This window comes from Giraffa tippelskirchi, chromosome 3 (genome assembly GCF_054371585.1).
Source record: "Giraffa tippelskirchi isolate mGirTip1 chromosome 3, T2T-mGirTip1v1.2.pri, whole genome shotgun sequence".
In the NCBI taxonomy this organism is placed as follows: Eukaryota; Metazoa; Chordata; class Mammalia; order Artiodactyla; family Giraffidae; genus Giraffa; species Giraffa tippelskirchi.
Genome location: NC_137277.1, coordinates 110,532,510 through 110,558,512, shown reverse-complemented (window position 1 = coordinate 110,558,512; position 26,003 = coordinate 110,532,510). Strand labels below are relative to the sequence as shown.

At 37.6% G+C, this 26,003-nt stretch overlaps 1 long non-coding RNA gene across 1 annotated transcript in view; it reads right to left on the bottom strand.

The window, feature by feature from the left end:
• Nucleotides 1-24,400, bottom strand: part of LOC145540915 (uncharacterized) — a 359,008-nt gene extending 334,608 nt beyond the window's left edge. The window contains exon 1 of the long non-coding RNA XR_014078634.1: nt 24,362-24,400. This is a non-coding gene — a long non-coding RNA (uncharacterized LOC145540915). The remainder of the gene's footprint in view (nt 1-24,361) is intronic.
• Nucleotides 24,401-26,003: the final 1,603 nt, after the last annotated feature.

Below are 26,003 nucleotides of genomic sequence, written 5' to 3'. Positions count from 1 at the left end.
GCAACAGTGTTTCCAATTTTTTAAACCACAAGCTCATAACCAGAAAAATCATAAACAGATTTTATCATAACCATAACCAGAAAAATATTATCCTCAAATGGCTCCATTCATACTCTGAATTCATTAACAACAAACCATATCAAATGTCTAATTTTGCTTCATTTATTAAATGATTAGAGGTGGTGATTTTTGAAAGATAATTTTAGTTAATATTAAAATGAACTATATACCTAATACAGAAAATACTAAGGGTTCACTACTTCTCTATAATGATTTAATTTTTATCATTTTCCTTTTTAATCATAAAATTTTAAAGCTATATAAAATGAAATATTCAATATGATAAGGAATTAGAATCCTCTCCCATTTTTACCCTTCCTGTTTTTGAAATACTCAAAAATACCTATATTTACTATAGTTTTCTTTCCCTAGATTTAGAAAATATTTTACAGGAAGGAGAGAAAAACTACCATTTTCTTCACACTTAATATTTATCTAAGAACATGCATGTTCACTCATATTCTTTCATCTCATCCTTGCAATTACACTTTTATAGGAGTACATGAGAAGTAAAGTAACTCACCTCCCTAATGAAATACTATACCAAGATTCAAATGATCAAAATCAACTATTCCCAAGGCTTCAGAGAAAAGACCAGGGCAAGATGCAAATAGGCAGCAAAGAGAGAGAGTAGTCAGGTCTGAATTGTCTATTAATCTCCCTCAAAGCTCTGAAGCAAGGTTTGTTCACTAGCACTAGACCTTCTGAGAAAGCAGCTATCCATTCTAAGAAAGGACAGGACACAGCAGATGGGGTCCTCTGATGAACAGCTACCCCACAGTGATAGTTTGCAGCCATCGTCCTAGACAGCTCAGATTACTCCATCTGTCCACGCTCTAGGTCACTGTCAAGTGAAAGAAGACTATACAAGGAAGGAAGTATTCTGACATGCTTACCCAAAGAAGGCAGCTCTTCTGTGAAAGTTGGAGCTCAGGCCCCATGAAGACAGGCTCTTATTAGCAGGAGAGAGCCCCAATTTCCTTCCTGAAGAAGGGGTGTTACTCGGATACCATTTTGTTATTTATATTCTCAAGTTTCTTGAGTCTACAAAACCATTTTGATGTGGCTTTTTGCCACATTTATAGCACAGAGCAGGTTGGCTGTCCTCTGTTTCTTCTTTGATGTCCTTTCCTATGTAGCAGTTCCATTTCCTCCTGACTCAAATGTGCTTCCTCTCTCTGGGTAGGAAGGCACAGGATGCCACTGACTCAACCCCAGAAGAATGTGTGCCCTGGGTTGTTTTGCCAGCAGTGGGCAAAGGCCAAGTGAAAGAAGGAAGGAAAGGAAGGGGTGGGGCACTCATCGCTGGCTCAGCTTCTCTACTTCCCTTAGAAGCTACATAACCCTGGGCAAATCATGCTGGTATCTTCAACTCTGCTTTTGCACAAATGAGAGGGGAGGACATGATAAGTTTATACCTCCAAAGCAGAGGTGGCTCATACAATGGAATTCCAGAAGTCTTTTACAAACCAAAGTCCAAAACTGTCTACTGTGTTCCAAGATCCTTGTTGAGCATCTTATGTATAGTATCTCTATTCCTCACAAAATCCTACACAGTAGGTCTCACTAGCCATCTTCCACAGAGAAAAACTCTCAGAAGAATGTTGCATAAATTGCAATCATGGGGCTGAATTTTTAGTAGTTGGTCTACATAAATACCAACTTTGTGTTCTTTCCTTTGAGCTCTGCTGCTCTCAGGTCTATGATTTATACTATGTGTGATCAACACTCCCCCTAATCCTTTCAGGCTGAAAGCAGTCGACCATGTTTCATGAGCAATAGTCTTTGATGGTTGAGTATGCACAAGAGGAATTTTGTGTTGCAATTAAAATTACAACAAAGTTAATCAGACACATATTTAATGATATGTATAGCAGCTATTGTGCTACACATCATTAGGCATAAATGGTAAGCTGTTCATATGAATGAAAATAATTATTTTTACACTGCTGAAGCAAGTATGACTATACTCAGACAGCAATTAAGATGGGATGGAAAAATGTTGGAATAAAAATAATTGTTTCCATTTATTAATTTATTACTAATATCCAAGCATTGTGCTAGGTGTCTTACATGCATTATCCCATTTAATCCTCTTATTAACAATATGAGAAAGATACTGTTAGTATTAAATCATTTTTACAGATGGGAAGACTGAGGCTTAGAGAGGTTAAGAAAATGTTGCCAGTAGTGGTTGGGATGACAGATTACCAGGAGGTAATCTAAAGGTTCTCCTTTTATATGTGGATGTCCCACAGCCACTTCAAAATGGAAGAACCAATCCTTCCTCTTTCTCATTTTGCTAAATTTGCTCTAACTGTGAAGCACTGTTTTGTTTTCAACAAATTTGGCCTTAGAATAACAGTTAATTATGCCTAAATTACTAACTGTAATATATAAGCAACTCTTCAATGTCCTAGTTCAAAAGACAAAAGTCCATGGGCTTTTCATCAGGAGGGAAAACAGTGGAAAATGTGTCAGTTAGAATAGGCTAGTTTGTCCGGAGGTTTTGGTAACAAACCAAACCAAAATTTCAGTGGCTTGAGAGTCATGGAATATATTGCCAGCCCATCACCAGATAGAGGCTGAGAGCACAGTCTCTAAATAGGCCAGTACTGATCATTTCAGTAGAAGAAAGAATGGACTGCAAAATCTCAGCTCTTTCCTTCTCTACAATACATTTCACAAATGAAGTGTGAGTCAGCCAAAAGCCATTTTTCCATCAGACTTCCAGGACTTCAGCAGAAAAAGAGGAGGTTTCCTTAGTGATTAAAATAGAGAACCATAAAGGGAAAGTGCAAATGAAACCTTCACTAGCCTTAAAGATTTACTTGAAATTCACTTTCTCTGACATGAAAGGTAAATTCAGGTATCATATATCTCTGGTCCATTCCCTTTCCTGTCTCTACCATTTCTTCCCTCCACTGCCTAGAACCTTGAGACTAAGCAAACAGAGAATGCTGATATATCCTGCTGATCTATATTGTAGTGCTTAGGGTGGCCTCTAGCATGATAATAGAATCTACAGAAAGCCCCCTACATAAGAAACTTCAAGTTGTGAACTTTCAAAGGCACAAATATGCTTTCACCTGCCAAATCATGTAAGTTAGTTCATGTGTCTGGTGCGCATGGTCACATGCTAGTGTGCATCACATGCAAGTGGTTGTGGTTTTGTGTACTTTACTGTGCAGTACTATAAACAGTACGGTAGTATAGCACCTCTATTTCAAGCTCAGGATATCCAAAGCAAGCACAAAAGCAGCAGTGATGTACCTGGTACTAAGAAGCACCAGCTATTGTATTGTACTATCATACTTTTCAAGATACTGTAAGAGTAAAAATATTTTACTTTTTTAGTTTATTTTTATGTGTTATTTGTGTGGAAAGTATCATCAACCTATTACAGTATAGTGCTATTAAATATATAGCCAATTGTGTTAGTTGGGTATCTAGGCTAACTTTTTTTGTGTCCTATGTGCTCAGTCGCTTCAGTCATGTCCGACCCTTTGCAACCCTATGGACTGTAGCCCATCGGGCTCCTTTGTCCATGGAGATGTTCCAGGCAAGAATACTGGAGTGGGTTGCCATGCCTCCTCCAGGGGATCTTCCCAACCCAGTTATCGAACCCATGCCTCTTATGTTTCCTGCACTAGCAGGCAGGTTCTTTACCACTAGTGCCAGGTTTTATGTTTATGAACATGCTCTTGGAATGGAACTCATTCATATGTAGGGGACTTAATTTAGTGGTGGAAAATTATCTACAGATTTGTGAAAAACAGTTGTGCCCTATGATATTTCTAATCACAATGTTTGGCTTAAACCAATGTGGAAAGACAGAGAACTATATGGTCCATGATAGGTATAAACATTAACCTGATTAATGTAGTGCTGACAGAATGTGTTCCACTGGAGAAGGGAATGGCAAATCACTTCAGTATTCTTGCCTTGACAACCGCATGAACAGTATGAAAAGGCAAAAAGATAGGACACTGAAAGATGAACTCCCCAGGTCAGTAGGTGCCCAATATGCTATGGAGATCAGTGGAGAAATAACTCCAGAAAGAATGAAGGGATGGAGCCAAAGCAAAAACAACACCCAGTTGTGGATGGGACTGGTGATAGAAGCAAGGTTCGATGCTGTAAAGAGCAATATTGCATAGGAACCTGGAATGTTAGGTCCATGAAACAAGGCAAATTGGAAGTGGTCAAACAGGAGATGACAAGAGTGAACATCAACATTCTAGGAATCAGGGAACTAAGATGGACTGGAATGGGTGAATTTAACTCAGATGACCATTATATCTACTACTGTGGGCAGGAATCCCTTAGAAGAAATGGAGTAGCCATCATAGTGAACAAAAGAGTCCAAATTGCAGTACTTGGATGCAATCTCAAAAATGACAGAATGATCTCTGTTCGTTTTCAAGGTAAACCATTCAATATCACAGTAATCCAAGTCTATGCCCCGACCAGTAACGCTGAAAAAGCTGAAGTTGGACAGTTCTATGAAGACTTTCTACAAGACCTTCTAGAACTAACATCCAAAAAAGATGTCCTTTTCATTATAGGGGACTGGAACGCAAAAGTAGGAAATCAAGAAACACCTGGAGTAACAGGCAAATTTGGCCATGGAGTACAGAATGAAGCAGATCAAAGGCTAACAGAGTTCTGCCAAGAGAATGCACTAGTCATAGCAAACACCTTCTTCCAACAACACAAGAGAAGACTCTACACATGGACATCACCAGATGGTCAACATCAAAATCAGACTGATTATATTCTTTGCAGCCAAAGATGGAGAAACTCTATACAGTCAGCAAAAACAAGACTGGGAGTTGACTGTGGCTCAGATCATGAACTCCTTATTGCCAAATTCAGACTTAAATTGAAGAAAGTAGGAAAAACCACTAGACCATTCAGGTATGACCTAAATCAAATCCCTTATGATTATACAGTGGAAGTGAGAAATAGATTTAGGGGACTAGATCTGATAGACAGAGTACCTGATGAACTATGAATGGAGGTTCATGAAATTGTACAGGAGACAGGAATCAAGACCATCCCCCAAAGAAAGAAATGCAAAAAAGCAAAATGGCTGTCTGAAGAGGCCTTACAAATAGCTGTGAAAAGAAAGGAAGCAAAAAGCAAAGGACAAAAGGAAAGATATACCCATTTGAATGTAGAGTTCCAAATAATAGCAAGGAGAGATAAGAAAGCCTTCCTCAGTGATCAATACAAAGAAATAGAGGAAATCAATAGAATGGGAAAGACTAGAGATCTCCAAGAAAATTAGACATACCGAGGGAACATTTCATGCAAAGATGGGCTCGATAAAGGACAGAAATGGTAGGGACCTAACAGAAGCAGAAGATATTAAGAAGAGGAGGCAAGAATACACAGAAGAACTGTACAAAAAAGATCTTCACGACCCAGATAATCATGATGGTGAGATCACTCACCTAGAGCCAGAGATCCTGGAATGTGAAGTCAAGCGGGCCTTAGGAAGCATCACTATGAACAAAGATAGTAGGGGTGATGGAATTCCAGTTGAGCTATTTCAAATCCTGAATGATGATGCTGTGAAAGTGCTGCACTCAATATGTCAACAAACTTGGAAAACTCAGCAGTGGCCACAGGACTGGAAAAGGTCAGTTTTCATTACAATCCCAAAGAAAGGCAATGCCAAAGAATGCTCAAACTACTCCACAATTGCACTCATCTCACATGCTAGTAAAGTAATGCTTAAAATTTTCCAAGCCAGGCTTCAGCAATACATGAACCATGAACTTCCAGATGTTCAAGCTGGTTTTAGAAAAGGCAGAGGAACCAGAGATCAAACTGCCAACATCTGCTAGATCATCGAAAAAGCAAGAGAGTTCCAGAAAAAAATCTATTTCTGCTTTATTGACTATGCCAAAGCCTATGACTGTGTGATCAGAATAAACTGTGGAAAATTCTGAAAGAGATGGGAATACCAGACCATCTGACCTGTCTCTTGAGAAACCTGTATACAGGTCAGGAAGCAACAGTTAGAACTGGACATGGAACAACAGATTGGTTCCAAATAGGTAAAGTAGTACATCAAGGGTGTATAATGTCACCCTGCTTATTTAACTTATATGCAGAGTACATCATGAGAAATGCTGGGCTGGAGGAATCACAAGCTGGAATCAAGGTGACCGGGAGAAATATCAGTAACCTCAGATATGCAGATGACACCACCCTTATTGCAGAAAGTGAAGAACTAAAAAGCCTCTTGATGAAAGTGAAAGAGGAGAGTGAAAATGTTGGCTTAAAGCTCAACGTTCAGAAAACTAAGATCATGGCATACGGTCCCATCACTTCATGGCAGATAGATGGGGAAACAGTGGAAACAGTGGCTGACTTTATTTTTCTGGCCTCCCAAATCACTGCAGATGGTGATTGCAGCAATGAAATTAAAAGACGCTTACTCCTTGGAAGATAAGTTATGACCAACCTAGACAGCATATTAAAAAGTAGAGACATTACTTTGCCAACAAAGGTCCATCTAGTTAAGGCTATGGTTTTTCCAGTGGTCATGTATGGATGTGAGCCTTGGACTATAACGAAAGCTGAGTGCAGAAGAATTGATGCTTTTGAACTGTGGTGTTGGAGAAGACTCTTGAGAGTCCCTTGGACTGCAAAGAGATCCAACCAGTCCATCCTAAAGGAGATCAGTCCTGGGTGTTCATCGGAAGGACTGATGCTGAAGCTGAAACTCCAATACTTTAGCCACCTGATGTGAAGAGCTGACTTATTTGAAAAGACCCTGATGCTGGGAAAGATTGAGGGCAGGAGGAGAAGGGGACGACAGAGGATGAGATGGCTGGATGGCATCACCGACTCGATGGGCATGGATTTGGGTCGACCCAGGAGTTGGTGATGTACAGGGAGGCCTGGCGTGCTGTGGTTCATGGAATCGCAAAGAGTCAGACACGACTGAGCGACTGAACTGAACTGAACTGTGTGTGTTCCAGTTGCTCAGTCATGTCCGACTCTTTGCAACCCCATAGACTGTATCCCACCAGGCTTCTCTGTCCATGGGATTTTCTAGGCAAGAATATTGGAGTGGGTTGCCATTTCCTCTTCCAGGGGATCTTCCTGACCCTGGGATTGAACCCGTGTTTCTTATGTCTCCAGCATCGGCAGGTGGGTTCTTTACCACTGCACCATTTGGGAAGCTCCAGTTGGGTGCATGCATTGATACAAATAACTAAGTACCAAGGGGCCATGTATTTATATGGCAATGTTATTGGACTAATAAAATACTTATTAAGCTTAATACCAACACGAATAAGCATCAGGATTCAATATCCTTTCTGGTCAATCTGCAGTATTAGGAATATGTGTACTGAACACTGCACAATACAGAGGGAATGGTTTTTAGTCAGAAATTTGAGGACTCAAGGTTTCTATCCCCATTAGGTGATATAATATTTCTGAACCTCAATTTCTTAATAAAACAGTAAGAATAAATGAAGATATCTGAAATCCTTAGTAACCAGAAGCCAGTGTTGTTTCCTTCTCAGGCTTAAGTTACATTGCAAAACTGTCCCTTAATTTTGGTATGTGAAAGCATCCAGGAAAAGGATGAGGAATGGTGGGAGCAGGGAGAAACACTGATGCGCTCATGCTGATACAGAATTTCAGAATTAAATGAGAATATAATGAAGATGTTTTTGTGCCACAAAGATCCTACTGACTAAGAATTCATGTAGTATGCAGCACTAATGAGTTAAGATGCTTTAAATGTCCCTACAAAAGTTGGGTCAGATGGATGGGTTTGGCTTCAACTTCCTAGAAAATGCTTTTCTTTGTCCAGGGAGTATGGTTTCAGACTGTAGTTAGAGACAGAGTCGCTGAGACCTGCTAGGAGCAGGCTCTCCTGACACTGTGGAAGTCTGCCTTCTCTGGTATTGATATATGGGGCCTTTTCTGCTTGAGCCAAGGTCCTTGATACCAAGTGGTCTCTCTTTTACCTTCCTCTCCTTGCTTTATTCCAAGTTCATGTATTTTCTTTTACCCTCCTGTCCAAATTTCTAGCACAAAGCTCTTCCTGGCAATTCTGTTTCCATTCCTGTGTACCACCTTCCGGACCACTGAAGTGACCAGTGAAGTGTGACCACACAGATTTCCTTATGGCCAACTCAAAATAATCAATTCTGCTGAGTCAGATTTCCCGGCCTGAAAACGTTCCAAGCTTAGGAGACCTGAAACCATGGTGGGAAGTGAGACTGGGACAGCTGGACAAGCTATTCAAGCACTAATCATGATTATTCATGGAGGAAAACAGATGGAAGGAGAAAGAGTCCTGAAGAGAGTTGGTGGCGCAAGGACCAAGTCTACTGAAATGAGTTGTAGATTTGTAGATGGGAAGCCTGTTTCCATGGTCTACCGTGGAATAACTTGCTGAGCTTATGCAAGATGTTTGAGACCAGAATTTCAATTTAATAATCAGAAAAATTAAGATTTTAAAAAACTTACTTCTCAGGGTTAAGATTAAAAGATACAATCAATTTGAAATTATCTATCTTTATTGCTACTATAATTACTATTCTTACTGAGCACATATCTCATTGTCTAACTCTTTAAAATGGGAAGAGTAGAATACTGTCAGTCATAGGTAACTTTCAATGTCTGACATGGACAAGAAAAAAGCAAAAAACTTTCCCAAGAAAAAAATGCTCATATTACAAAGCACAGCACACAATTTCAGGAGCACACAGCCCTTTAAAGGCCAACTGTGGATCTCCAGAATGAAATCAAACAAACAAACAAAAAATACCCAAAGATATAAAAAGTTTAAGTAGGAAACTCCTGGAAAATTCTCTTTAATCACTATGTCTTTATTACATGATTTATTCCATAGAACATCTACTTATTGCTCATTTCTAACTATTAAAATTTGGAAATCTTCCACAAAATAAATAACAGATACTCTTGCCTGGAAAATCCCATGGATGGAGGAGCCTGGTAGGCTGCGGTCCATGGGGTCGGGAAGAGTCAGACACGGCTGAGCTACTTCACTTTCACTTTTCACTTCCATGCACTGGAGAAGGAAATGGCAACCCACTCCAGTGTTCTTGCCTGGAGAATCCCAGGGACAGGGGAACCTGGTGGGCTGCCGTCTGTGGGGTCGCACAGAGTCGGACATGACTGAGGCAATCTAGCAACAGCAACAGCAAAGAGTGTGGTTGAAGAAGAATAAGATTTGTCTTGATTATTTATTTCTATGGAAAATGTTTGGAAAGGCACATGGCAGAAGCATGGTATTTTTGAAGATACTCCCATCAAGTAAAAATTTACGTGTGTGTGTGTGTGTGTGTGTGTGTGTTTGTAGAAACAAGATCATTAAGATTATATATAATATATACATGTTTATGAATATATGGATATATATATGTGTGTGTGTGTAGAGAAGGATATGAAATGTCTAAGACTAATATGAAAGTACCTTACTTAGGCTGAACCTAGAATTCATAAGGAAACTTAGAATTACCACCTTTCTATATATTCCCTCCAGGTATTGAGGAAGCATCATTTGAAAGCCAGAAATCCTTTTATTTTCATTTTCTAGAGAAAATGAATTGTTTTATAAGTTTTCTACTCTACTGTCAGAATTATGATACTGGAAATACTTATTTAATTAATTAAATATTTGTCAATCATACACTATGCTAGAAACAGATTAATATGGACAGAGTAAAACATGAGACAAACATGTGAAGGGATGAACTGTATCTGAAAGGTACAATATAATAAGAGTAGTACACACCTTTGCTGTACAGAAGTGGGGGTACCTGACGCTGCCTGAAAGGGATCAAGGCATTGCTTCCTAAGAAGGTGACCTGGAACACAGACATTTGTTATCCTATAAAGATAGAGCAAAAGGGAAGGAAGTTAACGTCTTTCACAGGGGGGAATTATGTAATAAACAACAGAATTTGGGAAGTACTAGGTGAAATAGGTAGTGCAATGAAGCTTAGAGTTCTTTCACTTCAAAAAGCGAATTGAATGATTAGCTTATTACCTTTCTTGTTGTATAGCTGCAGAAAGAGCACTTGGTTTTTCTTTAGTTCCTCACCTTGTCTCTAATTCTATTCTAAATGAAATAGGACCTCTTTTCTAATGTATCTGCTTTGGGTTTATCTGTTTGCTTCTATAATGGACCTTATTGTTAAGACTGGTAATAAATATCTAGTGATAGTCTCCCAATTCAATCATTTAATGAATATTCATTGAACATCTATTTCATGGTGGTTTCTATCTATAATGATAATCTTTTCCAAGACCCTTTTATTTTTTCTTCAATGACTACACTTCTTTGTGACTCTAGTTCCTCCACATTCTGGGAAATAATTCTCCAAATTTACTTCTCTATGACTCTAATATCAATGCCACTATCCCCCCAGCTAAAATCGGTGACACTCTGTCTCCTGGTTTCTCCATCTCTACATCAATACTCCTGTTAAGAACTTACTTCCCTCATCACATTGACATATGCCAAGCTTTGCCTTCATTAAGTCTCACATTCTTTTCTAACAAGGATGCTTTCCAGAACAACTCAACCAAAAATAACTTTCCCTTTCAAATATACCACCTTGAATCTTAGTTACTACTCAAATATTTTCCCATCTTTCCAGCTAGATCTTAGTCATCTTTAGAATTAGAACCCATGTTACAATTCTTTTTATCCCTCATGGTAGTCATTGTAGTACTTTGCACACTCTACTTCATTTTTAATAAATAAATGGTTTAAATTGTAGACTGAATCTACACATTCATTTCTAGCAGAGTTGTTTTAATGGCATGAATAAATACTGAAATATCTTTAGATTAGATTAAAAAGATATGGAAGTTCAATGCTTAGATCCAGGATGGCTTAATCATTCTTTTACCACTTTTTTTCTGAATTATAAGAGTTTCAAAATGATGTCCAAGTTTTCAAGCACGAACCTATCTGAATTTTATATCTTCTGCATAATTATAGCTTTGCCAGAACTCTTCCATTTCTCATTTCTAGACTTCAGCACATTATTACTAATATTAAGAAGTTTTCATCTCTAGATTACACTGTTCCCCTCTGCCCTTGGCAGTGTCTGTTTGCGCTATATAAAAATCAGCAAAGAAGTTCTTACTGTTATGTTTTTCTATCTGCTGTGGGAAGAATTGGCACCTAAGGCTATGTCTACATTATTTATACCACTTTGATAGATTAAATCTTAACTGTACTGTAGAGCTTTTAAAGACATGTCTGTAAATGTTTTAGGATTCCACAGGTGTTCATCCTGACTACAAACAAAGACGCCTTTTTGTGGTTGAAAAAAAAAAATTAAAATGCAACAGTGTCCTGCAAGCCATGGTTTCTGCTTAAAACAAGTCCTTGACTGGACATGTCAGATTTGTTACTCTTGACACATTTTTGGAGTTCAACAAAGTAACCTACATCAATGGAAACATTTCTGTGATCCTATACTTCTAAAATTAATCTCTCTGATAGTGACATTTCATAAAGGAACTTATAATGTTGGTATTCTACCAATATGACAATATCCTAAAGGACTTTTATCCTGAAATGTCCCCAAGCAATAAAATATTCTTAAAACTGTTCCATTCTTTTCTCTGCACTGTTACCAACTTTATAGTACAATTCTGACATGTTATTAAAGACAAGAACTTTAGTTTTAGAAATATTGTTCACAGGGCCTCTGAGGATTTTTTTCTTCTGTTTATAACTCAAAGGTCTGATTCTATTCTCTGAAATTCAGGACTTGTTAGAGTTCCTTTTCAAAGTAGGTGGTAATTTCATGACTTTTCCCTGAAAATAATTATAATCACCTTTGATTCAGTGGAAGGTAAACATTCTCAGCTATCTACGGTCCACATCAGGGCATAGCATTGATTTACTCAAAATTACATAAGCTGTGAGATAAGTTACTGAAATATTTAACAAAGGATAAGGAAAAGCGTAATGATAATTATAAGGTATAAAGATTGTAATCATGTTTTCCTCAATTAGATAACTGAACTCTAATTGAATTTTAATTTTTCAGGTGCCATAGTTTCTAAGTACAAGCTCAATTATATCCTGAATTCAACCTTTTTCTTTGATCTTCCTTTGTTTTTCAACTTTCCCATCTCTTTTTCTAGGATATTACTATGGAAATTTCCCACCCCAGAAAAGAGAGAAACAAGATGAATATTTAGGAATGCTTATGAAGGCAACGGCAACCCACTCCAGTGTTCTTGCCTGGAGAATCTCACGGACGGTGGAGCCTAGTGGGCTGCCGTCTATGGGGTCGCAGAGTTGGACACGACTGAAGCGACTTAGCAGCAGCATGAACGCTGAATTTGAAAAATAGGGAGAAAAGACACATTTAAATAAAGAGAAGTTTTAAAAATGTTCATCAGTGTTCCTTTGGGATTCATACTAGACTTTCTTCACTTTTCTCCATTTTTTCTAAGTGCCATACTTAAGCTTTCTAAATCAGATAATCAGAGCTGTCAAACACAATGGATACTATTTCACTGTATCATCAGAGATCAAAAAATCATCAACTCCATAGTCAGGAGAATGGCCAAGCTAATCTGGAATCTAACAATTTCCATTATGACTCCAAATCTAACACTCCTATCTGGGCTTCAGAGGGTGCTATGCATTCTGCCCCAGAACAGGAGATTTTGAAATATCAGCAGTATCTCATTTTTCATCTATTAATTTCTTTTTAACAATGCCAATGTAGAAATTAGGTTGTTTGATGACGTACCCATGTTGTCTAATAGAGAAAATAGTAGCTACATGTGACTATTTACATTTGTTTAATTAACTTTTAGAATAAAAAATTCAGTTTCTCAATTGCACCAGCCAAGTATCAAGTGTTCAAAAGCCACAAATGACTAATAACTACTGGACTGGACATCTCAGATGTGGAACATTAACATCAGAGACTGAAAATTAAAGCTGGAAATTAATAAACTTTAACTGCTATTTGTTTAAGAATAATCATATTGATAATTAGAAAATATTTTAAATGTGTGAATATTAAACATCACAAATGATGAATCAAAATTGTAGATACTCTTAAACGAAGGGAAACATATAGTATTAAGTGAGAGTATCAGAAATTAATTAGATGAACAGAATCCAGAAAATTATAAGCACATTAAAAAAAGAAAAATAAAAATAAAATAAAAGTAAATAAAATAAAAATAAAAGTAAAATCAGAAATTCACAAGTAGAAAATAAATCCACAATATAGTTAAACAAGGCCAAAAATTGACTCTTTGAAAATATTAACAAAATTGATAACCAACTAGCGTGAGTAAACAAGAAGAAAGGATAACAAAACAGATAATGTCAGGAATAAAAGAGAGGACATCAGCAGAGATCCTATAGATATTTTTAAAGGAGATATATATTCAAATTTATGCCAAAAATAACAATTCCAGCTTATAATTTACCAAAATTGATGGAGACATTATAAATCTGAACATTCTACATCTAACAAAGAAACTGAGTTATTTAAAATTTTCTCACAAACAAAAGCTGTGGCCTAAATAGCTTCAACAGCAAACTCTACCAAATTTTAAAAAATACCTCTAATGTTTGTCTGAAACAGAAGAAGAGAGAACTTCTCCAACTTTCTTTGAGGCTAGCATAATTTTGATACCAAAATCTGACAAAGATATTACAGGGAAGAAAAGTTAGAGAACAATTTCTCTCATGGACACAAAAATACTTAATAAAATATTAACATATGTAATCCAGATGTACATTAAAAGGATAATTTTCAAATTATTACAATCTTATAGATCTAGGTTGGCTTAACATTTGAAAATCAATCTGTATGTTTTATCACATAAATAGAAATTAAACTGAAAATCATATGATCATCTCAATTGATTAAAATTTCTTTGATTAAATTCAACTCTTACTAATGATAAAATTATATTCAGCATTTCTTGGAGTTTCTAGCAAATGCAATAAAGAAAAAAAAATTGGAAAGGAAGAAATAAAAATGATACTCAGATCAACTGAAACTCTCATTTACTTCTGATCAGAGTAAAAGTTGGTGCAAACCCTTTGAAAAACTCTTTGGAAAAAAGAGAAGTTACAACTGATACCACATAAATACAAAGGATCATAAGAGACTACTACAAGCAACCATATGCCAATAAAATGGATGACCTGAATAAATGGAAAAATTCTTACAAAGTTTATAATCTCCTAAGACTGAACCAAGAAGAAACAGAAAATATGAACAGACCAATTACAAATATTGAAATTGAATTGGATTTAAACATTCCCAACAAACCAAACTCCAATACAAAAGGGACTCACAAGGGAATTCTATCAAACATCAAGAGAAGAGTTAATACCTATTTGTCTGAAACTAGTTCAAAAAATTCCAAAGGCAAGAACACTTCTCCACTCATTCTATGAGGCCACCACCACCCTGATACCAAAACCAGACAGATATCACAAAAAAAGGAGAATTACAGGCTTGTATCACTGATAAACATAGATACAAAAATCCTCTACAAAAGAATAGCAAACCAAACACAAAAAGCTGGATTTATCCCAGGGATGCAAGGATTTTTCCACATCCACAAATCGGTGTGATATACAACATTAACAAATTGCAGAATCCTAAAGAAAATTCTTAAGTCACTACCAGAAAACTACTAGAGCTCAAAGAATTTGGTAAAGTTACTGGATACAAAATTAATACAGAGAAATCTGTTGCATTTCTATCAATCAATGGGATAGTATCAAAAGTCCAGAAATAAACTCATACACCTATTAATTGACCATAGGTCAATTATGACAAAGGAGGCAAGAAAGTACAATGGAGAAAAGATAGTCTCTTCAGTAAGTGGTGCAGGGAAAATTGAACAACTACATGTGAAAGGAATAAAATTAAAATGTTCTCTAATACCATATATAAAAATAAACTAAAAATGGTAAGACCAAATACTATAAAACTCTTAAAGGAAAACATAGGCAAAACATTCTTTGACATCAATTGCAGAAGTATTTTTTTGGATAAATTTCCTAGAGCAATGGAAATAAAAACAAAAATAATCAAATGGAACCTAATTAAGCTTAAAGCTTTTGCACAGCAAAGGAAACCATAAACAAAAAAAGGCGATCTACAGAATGGAAGAAAATATGTACAAATGACGCAACCAACAAGGTGTTAACTTCCAAAATAAATGAACAGCTCATACAACTCAATATCTAAAAAAATAAACTAATCGAAAATGGACAGAAGATCTCAATAGACATTTTTCAAAGAAGACATACAGACAGCCAAAAGCACAGAAAAAGATATTCAACATTGCTCATTATTAGAGAAATGCAAATCAAAACTACAATGAGGTATCATTTCACCATGGACAGAATGACCATCATCAAAACATCTACAAATAATAAATGCTGGAGAAGAGTATGGAGAAAAAGTCACCGACTTATGCTTTGGTGAGAATGTAAATTGGTATGGCTACTATGGAGAATAGTATGGAGTTTTCCTTAAAAAACTAAAAATAGAGTGACCGTATGATACATCAAGCCCACTTCTGGGATCTGTGGAAAGAAAACTAATTCAAAAAGATAGATGCACTCCAGTGTTCATTGCAGCACTATTTATAATAGCCAAGACACAGAATAAACCTGAATGTCCACTGACAGATGAATTGGTAAAGATGCCATACATACACATACACACACATACACATATCCACAAAATGTAATACTACTCAGCTGTAAAAAAAGAATGAAATCATGCCATTTCCAGCAGCATAGATGGGCCTAGAGATTAACATACTAGGTGATGCAAGCCAGACAGAAACAAATATCATTTGATATTGTTTATATGAGGAATTTTAAAAAGATATAAATGAACTTACTTACAAAACAGAAATACATCCATAGACATACAAACAAACTTAGTTATTACCTATGGGGAAAGTAAGGAAGAGATAAATAAAGAGTTTAAGATTAATACATATATACTACTTTACATAAAATAGACAACCAACAAGGACCTACTGCATACCTCAGAAAACTATATTCAATATTCTGTAATACCCTATAAGGGAAAAGAATCTGAAAGAATACATACACACATCTATTTCCATCAATATGCCTGAATCAGTTTGCTGTACACCAGAAACTAATATATTTTCAATCAACTATAGCTCAATAAAAAATGAATAAAATGTAAAAAAATTGAAAATCAATCCATGTTTTAATACATAAATAGAAAACAAGGTGAAAAATCATATCTCCAGTAGATGAAGAAAATTTGTCTGATAAAATTCAACTCTGATTCATGATAAAAAATTATATTCAACACTTCTCAGTTGTGCTAGAACTCTAGCAAGTGCTATAAAACATGAAAAAAAAGGAAAGGAAGAAATAAAGGTGATATTATTTCAGATCAACTGGAACTCTCATTTACTTCTGGTCACAGTATAAGTTGTTACTATACAACTCTTTTAAAACTCTTTGTAAATACCCACCAAAACTAAATAAATGGAGACATGCAACGGAACAATCCTATCCCTTCTAGTTATACTCCCAATAGATGCTCCAAATGACATTTATAAGAATGTTTATAGAACACATTTTTAATAGTAATATCTGGACAATTGCTCAATTGTTCATGAATGGATAAATAAATTGTGGTATAGTCACGTAATGGAATACTATATAATAATGAGAACAAACAAACGGCAATGGCATAGCAAAACAGATGGCTCTCAAAACAATGTAAAATGAAAGAATATATACACGAAGGGTACATACTATATAATTCTAGACACATACAGCTTAAAAGCCTGCAAAATTAACCTATGATATTAGAAAACAATATGTTACCATTAGTGTGAAGGTAAATGGATAATTACAAAGGTTAAAACAGTAACTTAAAAGAGAAACCTCTTAGATGGCACCTTAACAAAATGATCAAAGTTTACCAGATATAACATCATGTTGCCTCTTGATATGACTCATTAAAAATGGATATATCACTTCTGTGTTCTTTCACCAAATATGCAAAGTCTGAAACTGATGTTAAGGAAACATCAAGTAAACTGTAAGGGATATTCTATAAAATGCTGTAAAAAAAAAAAAAAAGGTTGGGTGAGGAAATATTAGACACAGCAAAATGAGAAAAAAGATGACTACTAAATATTATGTATTGAACACTGGATCAGGGGATGATAGAATGGGCTGTAAAGGACATTTTGGGAACAATTAACAATTTAAATGTGACTATGGATTAGATAATAATATATCAAATTAAAATGCTAATTTTTATATTTTTATCTGAGAGAAGGCCCATTTTCCTAAGACATACAGACTGAAATATTTAGGGGAAAGGAAATATGATGTTTCTAACAAATATTAGAAAAAAAAATTCCTGTATGCACATATATTTGCACAAATTTGTACTCATAGCTCAGTTGGTAAAGAATCTGCCTGCAATGCAGGAGACCCAGGTTCAAAACCTGGGTCAGGAAGATCTCCTGGAGAAGGGAATGGCAACCCATTCCAGTATTCTTGCCTGGAGTACCCCATGGACAGAGGAGCCTGGCAGGCTGCAGTCCATGGAGTTGGAAGAGTTGGATGTGATTTAGCAACTAAACCACCACCATACAGAGAAAATGATAAAGAAATGGGGAAAATATAAATGATTTCTAAATCTGGGTTGAAAAATGTAGCCAGAGTTCCTTGGATTATTTTCAACTCTCCTGTCAAGTTGAAGTTACGTCAAATAAAAAAGATTGAGGGGTGTAGAGCCTTATTAATCTTCTGCAGATTCCTGTGGATGGGGAAATCAGGTTTCAGAGAATTTTTAAAGGGCCAGAAAAGTGATCATTCATGATCCAATTATGATAATGTTAAAGAAGGCCAACTCATGTTAACCAAGCTCCTAAGACACTGATACATCAAGTAGAATGCCAGTTTATTAATTTAACAACAACAGCAACAACAAATGATACTGCTAAATGGGATGTAAGACTTGCATGAGCATAGCTGTTACATTTTTCTTCTTGGCAGATACAGATGGAAAATCAATGATCAGAGGACTGTTTTGTGAACACGGTTCAGAGCATGCAGAGTGGATGAGCACATCAGGTGCTTAATATTCAGGTACTGAAAAGTCTGATGCATCTGTTTCTACAAACATTCTTTTATTTAACAAGGAGACATTTTACTTCTAAACTGCTTTTCTTTTTGCCTAGAGTTAACTACACATTACACTTGATGATACAATTAAACTCAGTGTCAGGAGAGTCTTACTTAAATCTAGCCTACAGATTTTATATATATATATATATATATATATATATATATTAGGCTCATGTCCAGTCTGGAAAATCAGGACTTATTTTCATGGTTGCTAAGAATGTCCTCATATTTTTTTATTAACACAAATAGAAGAAACAAAGTCAAATGTGAAAGCTTGAACTGATGAGTTTTTTGGCAGGACATTTTCATTAAATATAGAATTCTGGGCTGACATTTTCTTCCCATACTTTAAAATTTTAGTTTGTCTTCTGATCGTCATTGTTTCTGAAGATTTGTCCGCCACCTTTCACATTGGTTTTTCTCTGTATATAAAGTATTGTTCTCTGGCTCCTTTCAAAATAATGTTTTTATTTAAATCACATTTAGTAATACATTAAGTAAATTGTTCTTGCAACTTACAGTAAATATACTAAGTCAAAAATCTCTCTAAAAATTCCATTAATATGACTCCCATATTTGTATTAGATCCAAGTAATTCTAAAAATATCTCAGGTCACTTATATACCAAAGTCATAGAACATTTAAGACATGTCCTGTATTTAAATAGCCAATATGGTAACAATATACTTTTTGTGAGAATGCACAACTGAATTGTTGGTTGTACAAACCTTAGATATGTACCCTATAGACACTGATGCCCATCAGCAGCATACAATCAAACTACAGACTCATATGTCTAGCTGAAATTGAGGAAAATTCAAATATGTAAGTGATATAGGGGACGCTACAAATTCCCAATGCAATGTTTAGCCTACATATTACAAACATCAGTACTCATGTAAAGTTGCCAGACAGACAGATATTTATAGTATTGTATTAAAAAACCTGCTGCTTAGTAATATCTGAGTTTCTGCCTATATTTTGAACTCCAAGTAGGATGTAACTGTTCCTAACCAAAAGGGTTTGGGTGTTTTTAGGTTTTTTTTTGGATTCTCTATTCTATTCCTATTCTATTGATTTACACCAATACCATAATTACTCACTGATGAAATTTGATAGTAACTCTTGAAACTAACCAGTGTAAGCTCAAGTTTCTGGCTTTCCTATCTGTAAACAAAGCATATCACTACATTCACTTGGATTTTATTCCATTTCTGTCAGCATGGTCTATTTTTTTTTTCATTGTACACGTCTTTTAAATATGCCAACAGAATTCTACATTTAGTGAAAATATTTTGCAAAAAAAAAAAACACCTCACTTCAAACTTTCACCTTTGACTTTGTTAAATAATGTGTTCTCAGGTCTTTCATGTTTTTCTAATATGGTATGTCATTTCTTTGCTTTCAAGGTTTCTTTGGACTTGTTTAATTTTTACTCAAGTGTAGTTTGAAACTAATTTCTGGAATCCTACAGAAGCCCTCAAGTGGCCAAATCTCTTGAGTCTATATGATGGAAAACTACCCACTTTGTGTGGCTCTGGAAATTATTTGATTTACAATTCCTCTATATTTGTTGTCTTACAAGGTTTCACACACGTCCATCACCATTCAGCAAGAGATTGAAGGCAAGTCCATGAATATTTCAAGAACTTTTTTTTTCATGGTTTCTAACTCTTTGGACTGCAAGGAGATCAAACCAGTCCATCCTAAAGGAAATCAGGAAGGACTGATGTTGAAGCTGAAACTCCAATACTTTGGCCACCTCATGCAAAGAGCTGACTCATTTGAAAAGATCCTGATGCTGGGAAAGATTGAAGGCAGGAGAAGGGGACGACAGCAGATAAGATGGTTGGATGGCATTACCGACTCAATGGACATGAGTTTGAGTAAACTCCAGGAGTTGGTGGTGGACAGGGAGGCCTGGAGTGCTGCAGTCCGTGGGGTCGCAAAGAGTTGGACACAACTGAGCGAATGAACTGAACTGAACTCTTTGATACTGTTATGCAAATTTAAACTGATCCAACCTCTTCAAATTCCTATCTCTCTACCTCCTGAACTGGTCCCCTTGCTTTGATTCTGAAAGTAATTCCATCTAGAAAGCCAGAAATACCTCACTTGTTTCCTTCTCTTAGAGCTCACAGTTCTGTATGGTCTGTTGTCCAGCATCTAAAATAAGTTCTTATGTGTTTTGTCTAATTTTCTAGTTGTTTCCAGTGGTGAAGCAGGACTAATGCTACTTACCCATCAGAGCAGAAATAGAATTCTAAAAAAATTTAATGTATGTAAAAATGTTAATTCTATATAACCTAGGATCTTTCAAGTTCCAGAGAGATTATAAACTTTTCTCAATTATTCAGCCCCATGGAAAGAAATCATAAATTACATGATTGAATCTTCAACATTTAAGACTTTTTACCTCACTACCAACAGCTGATATTTTTTCCTCACTACCACTTACTTGATTTTCCTGGCCTATTCTTTCTTGATGGTGTCTTTCAAACCTACTAACTTCCTTTTCCACCTTCACTTTAAACATAGTCATCTTGGGCAATTGCCACGATCTACTAACTGTTGTTCTTAACTCACATTCTGCTTTCCCCATATAAAAAGTAATTTCAAAATTATAATTCTTCAAATACCACTTTCATCTTAGCATTAGCACATTCAATCTAATCAACAAGTTAGACTAGCTTTGTGGGCTACTATTGGGTTGGCAGAGTACATCATGTGAAATGCTGGTCTGGATGAAGCACAAACTGGAATCAAGATTCCAGGAGAAATATCAACAACATCAGATATGCAGATGATACCACACTAATGGCATAAAGTGAAGAGGAACTAAAGAGCCTCTTGATGAGAGTGAAAGAGGAGAGTGAGAAAGCTGACTTAAAACTCAACATTCAGAAAACTAAGATCATAGCATCCAGTCCCATCACTTCATGGCAAATAGACGGGGAAACAATGGAAACTGAGAGACTTTGTTTTCTTGGGCTCCAAAATCACTGCAGATGCTGACTACAGCCATGAAATAAAAAGATAATTGCTCCTTAGAAGAAAAGCTATGACCAACCTAGACAGCATATTAAAAAGCAGAGACATTACTTTGCCAACAAAGTCCATGTAGTCAAAGCTACGGTTTTTCCAGTAGTCATGTATGAATGTGAGAGCTGAACCATAAAGAAAGGTGTTAGAGAAGATTCTTGAGAGTCCCTTGGACTGCAAGGAGATCAAACCAGTCAATCCTAAAGGAAATCAGTCCTGAATATTCATTGGAAGGACTGATGCTAAAGCTGAAACTCCAAGACTTTGGCCACCTGATGCGAAGAACTGACTCATTGGAAAAGACCCTGATGCTGGAAAAAATTGAAGGCTGGAGGAGAAGGGGACGACAGAGGATGACATGGTTGGATGGCATCACCGACCCAATGGATATGAGTTTGAGCAAGCTCCGGGAGTTGGTGATGGACAGGGAGGCCTGGCGTGCTGCAGTCCATGGGGTGCAAAGAGTCAGACATGACTGAGCAAGTGAGCTGAACTGAACTGACTGGGTTGGCCAAAAGGTTCGTTTGGGTTTTTCTGTAACATCTTATGGAAAACCTCAAATGAACTTTTTGGCCAACCCAATATTTCAAACATCATCTGCCTATCCCATCACAGAATGTTGATATGTAGAACATAATTTAGCAAGCAGGACTAGCAGCCATTTACTCCAGTTATTCATTCAGTGCTTCCAATATACCAAGTACTTTGTTATACACTGGAGACCCAAAACTAAGAATCTGGCAGGGGACCCAAATAAATCAATATTATATATATATTGTGATAGTACAAAGATAAAAATATTCATAGTAAGTTTTACCACCCTATATGTAATTTTCTGTGAAAGCTTCCTAGCATTAATGGCTATGCTTAATCTTAAAATATGATTAGCAGTGGAAAGGGCATTACAGGCAGTGAAATAGCATGAGAACAGGGACACAGAAGGGAAATACAGCATGACGTAAGTGGAAACTGCAGACAGTTTACATATATCATGAGTATTAAGTCAAAGGCATGGGGCAACAGATATAGCCAGCGTATAGGGAGGAGAATGTTAACAGAACCAATTATTTACTATATTTCAAAGCTTGGATTTTTAACAACCTGCTGAAGGATGTTTAATCAAGGGAGTGATGTATTCAGATTTTTGTTTTAGAAAAAGAGATTCTGGATATTTTATTGAAGATTAATTTCATGGGACAAGAGGGGAGGCAGGTCAGTTTTTAAGTGAGAGTCTAAGCAAGTGATGCGAAGTCTGAACTCTGCCAGTTGCAGTGACGATAAAGAGGAAAGAATGATGGAACACAACACTGTGTAATGATTTGTAGGACATGAGAGGTGAAGGTATAACTGAAGTATCTAGGGTAACTTCCTTTCTAGATTTAGTAGCAACTGAGTGGATAATTGTGTCATCTACATCAGATGACACGATTAACACAAAAGGAAGAACATACTGAAGGGTGGTTTAAAAATTGATTAGTTCAAGTTTGTTTATCTGGACTGCTGAGGCACCTATGAGATCCCCAGTTGAAAACATCTCCAGTGTGATTAGATATAAACCTAAAGTCTATCTATAAAAACTTAAAAACTATCATCCGTAGAGCAGGTGGCTGAAACCATGAGAGAGTAAAATGCCCAAGAGACAATGTGTGAAGTAAAAGAGCAAAGCATCAGCATTCAGAGGTCAGACAAAGGCATAGCAGCACCATGTTTCAGTTGAGGTAAAAATAACTTAGTTATAAAACATCATTCATTTATCACTCCACATTCTCCTGAGGTAAGGGATATAAAATACGTACTTAAGGTGGCCCTATATTGGCTTTATCCCATCATGTCATAGGTAGCTGGTCCACTGATGCCCTTGAAAACTCAGGGAGTTGAGGTGTACTTCTAAGCGTTTCAATTTTACACTCATTATTCATCCCTAAAACTGTAAAATTCTTGTCTCAAATTCTTAGTGGTCTGTTTAAATGCCCCCTCTCATGATTTTACGTGGAGTGGCAACGCTCCACAGTCTTTCCTCTTAGGAAAAGATGTGACTCAAAAAATGGTGAGGGCGGGGCGGGGCTAAGATGGCGGAGGAATAGGACGGGGAGACCACTCTCTCCTCCACAAATTTATCGAAAGAACATCTGAACGCTGACCAAACTTCACAAAACTACTTCTGAAGGCTGGCAGAGGACGTCAGGCTTCCACAAAGACAGCGCATTATCTTCAAAAGCAGATTACGTGCCTAAAGCAACTCCCAGCAAAGAACCCCAGACGCTCGCATCATCCGCCACCAGCAAGTGGGGGCTGAACGGAGAGGAGCGGGCGGCACTGCCTAGGGTAAGGACCGGGCCCGAGTGCCCCGAGGGCAATCTGAGGGAGCTAACGTGAGATAGTAACCTAAACTGTGGGACAGCCAGAGAGAGAGAACTATCCCGCGAAAAGCCCAACTCTAAGGCACTGCCGGCCCGCTCACAGAACAAAGGACTGAGCGATACCAGAGGAGAGCTAGCCGGCTGCGAACCGCCCCATCCCCCGCCGGACACAGCGGGCAGGCGGGCCCCCCAGAGCCGGAAAGGGGCAAACTCGGCTCCAGAGAGGGCACCCCCTACCAAACTGCAAACAGGCTCCCAGTTTCTAAGCAAAGACTGCCTGAGATCCCGGAGGGTCGACAGCCGCCGGGAGGGTCGCAGCCAGAGACCAGCTCCCCAGAACCGACACAAAGCACACCGGAGCCGGGCGCGCCCGTAAACCGAGACGGGGACCAGGGAGGTGATAAGCCGCACCGCCCCAACAGGGGAGAGCGCGCTCGCCAAACTCCTGGCCGCCGGGGCAGCTCCGACCGGGAACGGCACAAGCCGCGGGCGAAACCGAGTCTGCGCCTTTGTGGAGTAACCGGGAGCCTGAACCTGAGCGGCTTAGACCTGGGAAGTGCACGCAGCTCAGGGCCCGCTCCCCGGCCGAGTAACCTGAAGCCTGAGCAGGGTAGACGGGGAAAGCACACACGCCGTGAGCGGGGGCGAACCCAGTGCGGCCGAGACACTGCGAGCTTACCACACACACGCCAGATTTGCAGTGTTCCTTCCTCCCCACAGCACGATTGAACAAGCGAACCTAAAGAGATCACCTCCACCGCTTTGTTGCAGGGTGGAAATTAGATACTGAAGAGATCTCCAAACAGAAGCCAAATAAACAGAGGGAAGCGCTTTGGAAGGGACAGGCAAACATTAAAATCCCTGTAGTTAATACCGACTGCATTGAAAAGGACCTATAGATCTTGAAAAGTATAAGCAGGAATAAGGATCTATCTGAAACTGAGCAGATCCCACACTGCTCACAACAGCTCCAGAGAAAGTCCGGGATATATATATTTTTTTACTATTATTATTTTTTTTTTTTTATTTAAAAAAAAAATTTTTTTTCTCTTCTTTCCTTTTTCTTCAAGTCCTCTATTACACCTTTAAATTTCATTTTCATAACCCACTATTAACTTGCAAAAAAAAAAAACACCCTATTTTTGAAGCAAACTACATACATATATCTTATACCTTTTGTGTTTTCTTTTTTTAATGTTTTTTTTCCTGTTTTACTTTTTTTTACTGTTTCTTTTTTTACTGTTTTACTGTTTTTTTTTCTTTTTACACTGTTTCCTTTTTTCTTTTTTTTTTATATTGTAAGTTTTATAAGAGTCTAACCTCTACTCTAGATTTTTAATCTTTGTTTTACATATTTGATATCAATTTTGTACATTTAAGAACCCAATCTTTAGGACCCATTTTTACTCAGGAGTGTGATCACTGGCCTCATCACTCTCTCCCCCTACTGATGTTCTTTCTTCTCCCCCAGGGAACCTCTATCTCCCACCCTCTTCCTTCTCTTCTCAACCCAATTCTGTGAATCTCTGAGGGTGTTCTGGGTACCGGAGAACACTTCAGGAACAGGATACTGCCCAGATCTCTCTCTCCCCTCTTGATTCCTCCCTTTCTACTCATGCTCACCTCTATTACCTTCCTCCCCCCTCTCTATGTATCTCTGTGAACCACTCTGAGGGTTCCAAACTGTGGAAAGCACAGAGGGAAGTGCTTACTGGCTAGATTGCTCTCTCCACATTTGAATTCCCCTCTTCCCCTCCTGGTCACCCCAACCCCCCCCCCCACCTCATCTCTCCATGTAACTCAGTGAACCTTTCTGGGTATCCCTCACTGTGGAGAATCTTTTCACCATTAACCTAAAAGTTTTATTATTGAGGCTGTATGGAAGGAGAAGTCTAGAGGCTACTACAAGAATAAGACTGAAAGCCAGGAAAGGCTTAATTATTTTATTAATTAATAAGAGACCATCCAATAGCCTCCATATATACACTGAAACCAAGCTCCACCCAAGAGCCAATAAGTTCCAGAGCAAGACATACCAAGCAAATTCTCCAGCAACGCAGGAACATAGACCTGAGCAACAATATACAGGCTGCCCAGAGGCACACCAAATCCATAGACATCTCAAAAATTAATACTGGTCACTCCATTGCACTCTAAAGAGCAGAAATCCAGCTCCACCCACCAGAACACCGACACAAGCTCCCCCAACCAGGAAGCCTTGACAAGCCACCTGTCCAACCCCAACCGCAGTGAGAAACCTCCACAATAAAGAGGAATTTCATACTACCAGAATACAGAAGGGCCACGCCTAACACAGCAAT